This window comes from Aulonocara stuartgranti (assembly GCF_965226115.1).
Source record: "Aulonocara stuartgranti genome assembly, chromosome: 10".
Classification (NCBI taxonomy): domain Eukaryota; kingdom Metazoa; phylum Chordata; class Actinopteri; order Cichliformes; family Cichlidae; genus Aulonocara; species Aulonocara stuartgranti.
The window spans coordinates 9190236-9201814 of NC_138946.1; positions in this window are offsets into that span (position 1 = coordinate 9190236).

Consider the following 11579-nt stretch of genomic DNA (forward strand, 5'->3'; position numbering starts at 1 on the left):
TTGTCTTTTAACCGGCACTCAAAAGTTTGGGCACATTTCCCCTATTTTAGCTTCACTTCACTGGCTGCCCATTCATTTTAGGATTCATTTTAAAATTCTTTTATTTGCTTTTAAAGCCCATGGCCTAGCCCCATCTTATCTCTCTGAGCTGCTACAGCCTTATACACCCACCCACTCTCTCAGGTCAGCTGATCAGCTGCTCCTGAATGTACCCAGGACTGAGCGTAAACTTAGAGGAGATCGTGCTTTTGCTGTAGCAGCTCCAAAACTGTGGAACGATATTCCTTTAGAGATTAGACAGGCTTCTTCTCTACCTATTTTTCAATCACTCCTGAAAACCCACATCTTTACCCTGACCTTTGACACCACGTGAGATGTTGGCTTTTATTTTTAGTTTTATTTTAATTGTTTTTAGTTGACTCTGTGCTGTTTTATCTTGTTTTTCTTAATATAAGGCTGTTTTAATTTTTATGTATTATGTGTTTTATTTAGTTATTTTTGCTGTTTTCTGCTATTCTACTGTTTTTAACTTATTTTCTGTACAGCACTTTGGTCCTGTGCTGGGTATTTTAAAATGCTTTATAAATAAAACTGGATTGGATTGGTGTCACCTTACAGATCCAGAAGAGATGTCCATCTTTTACTAGAAATACAGTTTACATTGAGTTTTTGCAGTGGAGGAATTGAAAAACAGAGCGGCAACAGAGCTGTCTTCTTCAGCGGGTTTAGTGCTGCAGTTCATGTAAACCTAAAGGATTTCTCCCAGATTTATAAATATGTAGTGACTCACACTCACAACAAACTCCTCATCCTGAACACAATAGTTCAAATCCTTCTTAGCATTTCTCCCCCCCAACATTACACGGAGCAGCTCAAATTATATTTGCTCCTGTTGAGTAATCCTGCTGAATTTAATTTACTAAAAAACAAAACAACAACTAAGAAAACAGGGTTTAAATTGATGAATTTGAGCCTTCGGGCAGCTCTGATAACAAGCTTTAACCCCTCCTTGCTCTGCCCTTTTAGCTGTTTACAGCTTTACACAGAAAAAATGGGAGCTTTAATGCACTTTTCTCGGGTATCTCACTGACTGACGCATGCACTTCTAAACCGAAATGAGAAAATGTAAGCAAAGTCTTGAGGAGACCTGGCGACAGACCTCTTAACACTTCACAGGACTAATGGGAGCTTCTATTCCTTGTTTATGTATTGAAGGGCATGTAGAGGGCCAAGACGGGCCCCTTGAAACTGGCCTCCGGTTACTTGAATGACAACCCCAAGTGTGTTTGCTAACACCATTAACCTTAAAACATTAAATTATCCAATCACATAAAAAGTCAAGTGTTTAGTATTCCCAGTGGTGTTATTCCCAGTGCTCAGAAGGGCAGCAGGTCTGTTTTCGGTGCAAAGGGTTAGCAGGTTTTATTCTCATCATCTTTTTAGTAGGCTTGTTTTCTTAGCAGTACTTACATGTAGTTATTTTATGTTCTTTTGATTTGGGTTCCTGTTGCATTTAGATTCTCCTTTTGACCTTTTAATACTGGGTTAGCTGAAAGAGGTCTCCCTGTTATTTTGACTGGTGTCTTAGTTGCGATCCCATTGTTTTTTGCTGGTTTATTGCAGTGTTGTTAAGTGATGTGGCACTGTTTTCTTGCCCCTCCTGTGCACCACAGGCAGCTGTGACACAGCATTCAACTCTATTGTCCGGGGTGGCTTTTTATAGTGTGACGTGTCTTGCAGCTGCCAGCCATTTAGTGTTTGCTTGATGTTTCATTTGTGGAAAGTGAGTAATGCTTGAATTGCAATGTGTAATTTAACATCATTAAATTTGCTTGTGTTCTTTAGATTTACTCAATTTTGCATTCCAAGCATTGGATTTTAAAGACAGTGCCAGACAGTATCGGTGGGTATTGCATGTCTATCAAACAGTTGTCTCACAACATTCAACACCAGCGCAGGGACTGTTGTACAGTTTATATTGCAAAGTGGAAAGTAATGGGCTGGAGGTTGTCTAATTGGTATAGCAGACTCACAGGCTTGCAATTAAAAAGAAAATGCAATTACTGACCTACGTCGTCCTTCCGTAACTATGACTAAATGTTTTTCTTGCTTAAACTTAACCACAGTTTATTTACTGCCTCCACAATCTTCCTGTTAACTCAGCAACAGTGTATACAATAAGACAGAGACAATGTAGAAAGCAGTGCTGACAATGGAAACTCTGAATGTAGCATGTTGCAGAATGATCTAATACTGGTGTTCTTGACTGGTTGTTCTCTCTGTCCAGTACTTAAATCTTATCCAGAACAAGATAAGTCAGCACATTTGCAGCACAAATTTGCTACAGTAATTACATTTTGCCAGAGATTACATTTTCCCTGACCTGTACTCAGGACAAGAAAAACACTTTTGTGAGAAAGTTCAAGTCTTAACAGGCAGATAGACATGAAACTTATGAATGACATTTGCATTCTTAAGTCCTGAACTCTTTCCATTTTGGGCACCGCCATCCGTGAATGTGAGATGTTGTTACTTTCCACTTCAAATACTCATTATCATTAAATGCAATGGCAGCTACTCAGTGTATTTAAGCATGAAGACATTGTCAAGATTACTCACTGAAGTCAAACCTGAGCATCACAATGAGGAAGAATGGTGATTTAACTGACTTTGAACATTGCATGGTTGTTGGTACCAGACGAGCTGGTGATCTCCTGGGATTATCCCACATAAGCATCTCTAGGGTTAAAAAAAATGGTCCAAAAAGGGAAAATATCCTTGGTTGAAAATGCCTTATTGATTTTAAAGGTTAAAGGTGACTTGGCAAACTGCTTAAAGCAGAAAGAAAGCCGACAGTAATTTATGTAACAACTCGTTACAACCAAAGTATGCAGAAGAGAATTGCTGAACATGTTGAACCTTGACGTGGGCTACAGCGGCAAAGATCAGACCAGGTGCCACTCCTGTCAACTAAGAACAGAAAACTGAAGCTACAATTCACACATACTCGCCAAAACATTGCCTGTTCTCATGAGCCTGGATAATTGCTGTGACATTCGGATGGTATGGTCAGATCCATGCTTTCATTCAGACTGATGATGGTGTAAGGATGTGGGGGATATTTTCTTGGCACACTTCACCAGCTGAGTATCGTTTAAATATCTTAGCCTACCTGAGTATTTTTGTTGACCATATCCATCCCTGTATCACAGTGGACCCATCTTCTGATGGTTGCTTCTAGTAGGTTACTGTGCCATGTTTCTGGAATATGACATTTAGTTCTCTGTACTCAAATGATCTCCACAGTCACCAGATCTCAATTGAATAGAGCGCCTCTGGTATGTAGTGGAACAAGAGCCTCAGATCATGGATGTGCAGCTGACAAATTGCAGCAACTGAGTGATGTCATCATGTCAATAACAACTAAAACCTGCGGAATATATCCATTCCTCTCCGGTTCTCATATAACGCTGTTCTTCTCTAACTGAGCACTTAAAGTGCTTTCTACTACAAGAATATCACTTTATTCTGTGCCTTTAAGTGCTTTCTAACTATCACATACATGCATTAGGGGAAATTAGTGGTTTAGTATCTTGCAAAAGGACACAATCACTCCTGGTTATATCTGCACAGTGAGTGCAGGTATAAGAAAATAAGTGAAGCATCATTTATATTTATTTAGACCTAATATGTGTATTGTCAGGTTTGTTTTATTTGCTTGTTTACACCTCACTTCAGTTTGGGGAGGGTGCTATTGGTTTAAAATGGAAATGGTAACCAGGGGAAACTGAAAATAGCAGTAACAGCACTCACTGACAATGGCCGCACTGAGCATAACAATGACAGCAGAGGGAAATAAGGGCTTTAGGTGGCTTTTTACTGAAAATAGATTGAAGTAAAGGGAATAAACTAGAGGCTGTGAAGAAAGCCCTTTCAACAAGCAGTGATGTGATATTCTAAAGCTGTCAGGCTGAGATTTGTGTGTAAGTAATGGGAGCATTTCAGCCTCTTGGTTCCTTAATACCTGCTCTAAGTTATTTCTGTGTACAAGCAGCTTCTCGGGTTCAGTGTATTGCAAAGCAACAAATCAATCAACATCCCACATTTTTTGGAAGTGACAGCAAGGTTACGTCCTTTGTTATAGTCCTTTATTTTCTCTGGGAATATGAGGGCTTTAATGACCTCAGGACAGTATTACATTACACAAAAAAAGAATGTGCTGACAGCAATTTTTCTTTCAGACTTGTTATCTTCAAATTTCACAGTCTTTAGGCAAAGACTATTAAATTTAATTAAAATTTAATAAAGTCTGAAACACAATTATATTCCTGGCAGTGAGGAGATGATGATGACTTTAGACCATCACAGGAGAAATGAACTTTAAGAAAACATAATTAACCAATTCAGTGAATAAATATAAAGGAGAACATTTCGCAGAAACACTGCAGCACACCTATGGGAGACATCATCAAAATGCCAAATTCAAAGTCATTATGGGGCCACAATCATATGCCAACATCTTACAAACCAAACACTTTATGGTTTGTCAGACATTAGTAGGCTGCATGGAAATTGTTTTAATTCGCCGATGTTTGTTTATATTAGAACAACTGGATTTCTTTTCTATTTTATAGTGAATTTGTTAGAAAAAGTGTCAGGACCAAAACACAATAACATTAGCTGCAATAATGACCAGAATCAGCCTCGGGTGAAACCTTAATCGCAACATCAAGTTTCAGCAAAAGCCGTTTTTGTAAATAACTGGCTCGTGTAAAGCTTTGTGGGCCATGTTTAGGCAAATAGTACACAAAAACACTAGAACACCAAATTACAAACTAACGAGCGCCACTGATAATACAATATATGATGAACCACGGGTGGAGTCCCCTCCACCCGTGGTTTACCATAGACTGCTGTGTATGTAATTGTACAGTGAGTATGTGGCACTCGACTGCTGCGTGCACCGCGGGAGGCTGCAGGGTCTTTATTCTGCAGGGTGTGTGCTGATTGAATTCAATCAGATGGTGGACAAAATGTGTTATGATTAATCTTCTCATGGCTCCAACCAAATTGGCCATCTGGCTTGCAAGAACACACAGAGTGTGTAGGAGTGGACCTATTGACCCACTTCACTGCTTATTCTTTTGACCCTCAGGGCCAATTGTTTTCAATATGTGGGTCAAGGACTCTGTGGATGCGGTTATGATGGTGTATGTAAACACTCCCATCTTTATGTTGCTGTGTAAAGAACTGCAGATAGCTTTGAATTGTTTCTGTTTAGTTTGAAATATAGATTTGTCTTTGTTCTGTGACTTAAAGGAATTTGTTAGCTGTTATATTTTGAAGAAATGTCACATGATTAGGTTGGAGGAAGTAAAAAAATCCACAATGTTTTCCCTTTCTCACAATAAGGTGTAACAAGGGTAATCAAGAACTAGGACTTATTTGGAACGGTACCTTGAGATTTCTATTCTACTCTGCAGAGACTACTTTAGAAAGCCTGGGCCCGATTCTCTGATATAAAAAATGGTTTGATCAGAAACTTAATGTTGTAGTATCCCTAATCCAGTATGACACCATAGAAATAGTGTCTGAAATTCTGTGAAAAAGAAAACATAATTTTAAGGAACACCTTAGGCTAAAGTCAAAGGGGAAAACAGTGGCTGGTTGGTTGCAATCAACTTGCATGTTCTTGCCTTTGAAATGGCCGCTTCAAAAAGGGGACCTGGTCTAAGACCAGCTGCAGTCAGTTGCTATCAATCTGACATTGGTGCGTCAAGACGGCAACAAAATGGGATAAAACAGCAGCAAGAGGGAGTGATTCGGTTTTCAGTTTAATGGGGTCAAGTTGGCACTTACATGCAATCTCTTTGCAATAACACTGACATTCACTGTGATAAACTGTCTACATCAGACCTGTAGTGCTGTACTTCAGCCAGGAGTGGACTCATCATACACATATGGGGTGCAAAATCAGACCTGTTTTTGTTGTTTAAATGTGCAATTTACAGCAAAGTGTAAACCGCCAACTCTATATGGATATGGTGAAACGGGAGATTTCCATCAAGGACCTGTAGCAGACAATCTACAGCAACCACGTGATGCTATCATGTCAATATGGACCAAAATCTCTGGGGATTGTTTCCAGCTCCTTGTTGAATTAAATAAAAAATAATTAAAGCAGAACTGATAGTGGATCCAACTTGCTAATGCAAGCTGTACCTAATAAAGTTTTACAGTGATGGTATATTGTAATCCTGCAGGTAGGAGGCAGAGGGAATACCCAAACACTGGACAGAAAAACAGGCAAAAATAAATAAAAAGTAGGGCTGCAGGGAACCCACATAGAGGTGTATGAAGCCTGAGAAGAAGACTCATGCGTGCAAATAGATGAACTCACAAAAAGAAATATTACATTATACCCTATATACAAAGAGGACTGATTGTAGGGCACTGGTGAAAACAATTAAAGGAAGACACAGGTGGAAACAATCAGTAACCAAAACTCAGCAAACACTAAACGGAACAGAGACAAATTTAATACAATTTCCTGAGATTACTGGGTACTCCTGGATGCTGAAAAGGATTTTATTTATGCAGAATAAAATAATTTACTGTTACACACTCATCAAAACAGGCCCACATCTTGACTCTGTACTAAATATATCATACTTTAAATAAGATATTCTTTTTATCAGCGATGCATTGGCTGGATTTTAAGGTCTGACTTGAGCAGAAGTAGACACTTGGCAGCGCAGAGCCTGTTCCAAAATGCTGTTTGAAGGTTCAAGAGGTAGTAAAGGCGCATGGCAAGGCAGTCTCCTCCTCACTGTCTGCTTTTTGCGGTTGCTATGGAAACATGCAGTCCAAACCCCCAGAAAGGCAGAATGTATGTAATCAGCGCTACAGAGAGGAGGCAGGGGGAGTCCTGCTAGGGTTGCTCCCAAAGAGCCATGCTGAAATAAAGATGAATTCTCTTTTTTCTTTCCAAACTCTGCAGGCCATAAAACTCAGCCTCTTTCTCTCAGTCAGATTTCCTCAGTGCTCATACTCTCATTTAACAAGTGGATGCAATCCTGTTCCCCTCCTATTAAATATGCATGTTTAATTTGTCTCTCAGTTCATATTTCAAGAGGTGAAGGAGTTGCTGTCATGGGACTTAATTTACTAATGAAGAGGGGAAAGAGCTGAATCTCATAAGTGTAAGAACATAAGGCTGGAGTTTCTATAAAAGCCTTATTTTGCTGATTTATTTGTTGATCCACTTAAAAGATCTACATGTCTTTCACCTTCTCCTCTGATTGGCTATATAATGCCATCCATATGCAGGTATAATGAAAATCTTTGACAGACTGCTGGCTGTTCTTAGTCTTGATGGTGATTCCCATAGATGTGGAATTAACTAGGGAAAACAATATAAACACCCCTTAAACCTCTAAAAATGTAAATGAACTGAAATTGGTGAGATACCTGTCTTTGTTAACCTGTTATGAATTTGATGGACTTGTTATTTTGGAGTGATAATTAGTGGCCATTATTTAGAAGAGAGGTTGTAGTTTTATTATCAGCTAACGCTAGCACGCTTGGTTACCAAGCTCCATCCATAGGATGTAGGGGTGCAGGGTGAAGACACAGATAACTGGCAATTAGTACTAACAGACTAATAAATGTTTTTGGTCTTCAGCGGTGTGCAGTTACAGAAAGCCAAGCAGACACCAAACCTCTACCAGTGCTTTGCTTGCTTTTATTAATGCTGTACTCGGCGTGGCTGAAGAATTGTTAAATGTTATTAGTTCTATATTTATCATTAGAATATTCACTGATAGCTGTACTACTAGCTAAGTACTAGTAAAGTACTTAAAAATGTTACCCATTTTCAGAGTTATATGGATCAATATTTCTGGTGCAGATGTTTAAAAAGGAACAAATTTTAAATACTTTACATTCTATTTAATCTCCAGTAATGCATCATATTCTACAAAATCATATGTTTGTGGTGGCTGACATGAGCTATATAGGCTATAACAGGATTAAGTTATGACTAACAAAATTATATTGAAATAAAATAACTGTTGAATAAACAATCTTGAGCAGTGTATGAAATTGTTAACTGATAAAAATCTACAAGGGGATTAAAAACAATAAAAAAAATTGAACTATTCAGTCAACCAAGTGATTTCTCACAGATGTTCATTTAAAAGTGCTGGCTGAGCCTGCACCAGTTCAACTTGCATGTATTTTTCTGTCTATTTATTTAACTGGTAAAAGCAGGAGCCTTGTGTTTCCTTCCTATCATCAAAGCTTTCCTTCCTAACATGCTAAAGAAATTATTAAAGTTTCTTACATTACACATGTTGGTCAAACTGATTAGTAACAGAAAATTTATATTTTGTGATGTTAAACCAGGGGGCATTTTATTTGTTAATTCTAGCTCAGTTTCTGCAAAATGTGTAGATTGTAACTGTTCTCAGAGCAGTAAAAGCAGAGCTGTAACACACTAGTCTTCAAGATCAGACGCTTGTCTATACTGTGCATGCGCAAATAACCAGAACAAACTGTCGACCGTTTAGCTTGTCCAGCGCAAGCCTTTGGTAGGACTTGGACATGCACATGAATTCCAGCGACTACAGATTTCAGTGGAATCATAGACAAGCAGAGTTAAGTTCTCTTCCAGCTACAATAACTGCTAACTGCTGCCACAAAATGATTGAATGTAATGAGAGAATCTTTTGGAATGGAACAGTGTTTGAAACGTAAAGAGAGAGAGAGATCACTTTCACTTTGACTTTTATTTCACTTTCAGATTTAACTGGACAAGCACTGCTTGCCTTGCTTGCCCTGACAGAACACTTCTGTTTTATCGATAGTTTCCCCATTCATAGTATCTGTAGAGTATTATTTGTATGTGTCAGAACACCTATTTACCGCATTGGCCTTAACAATTTCCAAATGGATAAGGTATAAAATCCACCTCTGTAAAGTATACAGGGGGAAAATAGACAAGTCCATGAACGCTTCTTGATCCAGGATATAAAAATATATTGCATGGCTAAAGTTGGGCATTTTACCATGAAAGTGAGTAAGTGGGGGCTGGCTCATTTTCACTAGCCTCCAGTGGCCTTTGCAGGAATGTGGTTTTAGCCACTTCCATTTTTCAAAACCAGACTTTCTGCTTGGCTGGAAGTGATTATTCTCTAAAGTCTTGGTGATGGTGGCCTGTTGCTAGCTAAACTTAAACTACTTTCTTGGCAGCATCAAACATCTGCAACTATAAATTCTATACAGCTAAACTAAACTATAAATGGCCTGCATTTGTATAGCACTTTACTCAGTCCCTAAGGACCCCAAAGAACTTTACACTACATTCAGTCATTCACACACATTCACACACTGGCAATGGCAAGCTACATTGTAGCCACAGCTGCCCTGGGGCACACTGACAGAGGCGAGGCTGCCAGACACTGGCGCCACCGGGCCCTCGGACCACCACCAGTAGGCAAACATGGGGTTAGTATCTTGCCCAAGGATATTTGGCATGCAGCCAGGAGGCAGCCTGGGATCGAACCACCGACCTTCTGATTAGTGGCTGACCTACTCTGCCACTTGAGCTACAGCCACCCATAACCTGAAATAAACTTTGTGGGAGAAAATACAACAACAAAAAAACAGGCTTTGAACACCATAAACCTAAACATGGGAGTATCACTGGAAACGCTCCAGTTAAAGACCCCATGTGGATCAGCCTTTTTCTTCAGAATCAACCCTTCTGTCATGAACTACTTCCTCTCCTCGCCTCTCTTTTAATCAGTCTTTCCCAGATGGAGGCTCATCAGGGCTGCCCTCCTCTTTCATATACAGTCCCTGAGAGAAAGCTTGTGCATTTCGGACCTACTCAACCAGAGACGCCCCCTCGGCCTCTCTGCAGCTGTTAGCCATTCCCAGGCTGGGAGAGAAGGTGAGCACAGATAAGAGGTCTTTATCTGGGCCCCAAAGGAAGGCAGGTTAAGTTTAAGGTGAAGGTTTGACATGGCCGCCGTCTGCTTGCGCTGGCTGTTTCCTCCCACCTCCTCCACCTCCTGATGTGAGGCTCAGGCTCAGTCCCCAATCCCCATGTCCCTGGGCTCATTCTTGATGGCCCCTACTGCTTCAGCTTTAATGAGAAAGATGAAAGAAATGCAGGCTGGGAGAATACCCAACCCTCCTCCCCTCATCTCCTTCTACCACCCCATTCACTTTGCTCCTCGTCCCATTTGTTCAGTACAACCTCGCTCTCACTGGCCCTCCAGCATTAACTCATCTAAGACTTTTTACTGGGGTGGGGGAGTTTTACTGTGATAAATCAGTAACAAGGGTAGTTTCTTTTAAAATTTCAGGTATTATTCCCTCTGATCTTACGTGCAAATTTCTTTCCAGCCTTTATTTCTCGTGCCCTGGCTCTTTGGTTCTGCTGTGGACATGTTTTAATCATAAAGCAATGGAAAAGTGGCTCTACTACTTTTTAATTTTTTTTTATTTTTGGTTACAAGATCGTTTTTTGGGATTTCAGGGTTTTCTAAATGTCCCTACATTAAAAATAATCAGTATACTCTGGAATGAATATATATATATATATATATATATATATATATATATATATATATATATATATATATATATATATATATATTTATTAATGACAGAACATGTTTTTTTATTAAACCACTCCATTTTTCCATTTTCAAAATCAAAGATAAGATCCAAATCTAGATCAAATCATCAGAGTTCACCACAGGTGAACTCACAGCATGACCTTTACCTGAAAAGGAGCATTATCAGTGATGATCTTCATGTGACTAACATTAAAGAAGCCAGACTAATGATGAAAAGAGTCCTCAGTCTACTGTCGACATTACTCTTTATCTCTGAGTCCAGTGTTGCACCTAAAGCACTGATTCTGAACAATGTGGCTGTGTTGACAGCACCTAAACAACAGTTCAGCCCCAGAAGGCACAGAAAGATCACACTTCAAAAGATGGGTGTGTTGTCCAAAATTTAAAAAAAAAAAAAAAAAAAGATAAAAATAAAATAATGTATACAGTCTTTTTGCAGCTGGGTCCAGTGTGTTCACCATCAGTTAGTGTAATTCAGTGCTTCCATCTTGTGGTCAGTTTAGGTATTGCAGTACCAAACAAAACTTCTCAAACAACAGCTGTACACTTTAACATTACCATTGCTGTCACCATATTAAAATGTGCAATCAGTTTCAATTTTCAGGTAAGAGAGCTTCCTTTTGCTTTATAGCATACAGAAATTTGCAACAGTCTTGAACCATCCTTCGTTTTTTGCTTCCAGGAGCCAGACGGTTTTATTCTTTAAGTGTTTGTGAGCAATAGCTCTCCAAGCTTTCTGAAAATTTATTTGTACCTTGCACTTGATCACTTTCATTCTTTGTTTGTTTGTTTGTTAAGTGACTGCCATATAAATCATTCAAGGAAAAAAATGCACCTAACTTAAGTGATAAAACCTTTAAACTTGTTACAATTAAAATGTTAAATTAAAAACATTAAAATGTTTAAAAGTACATGTCAGAAACAGAACTA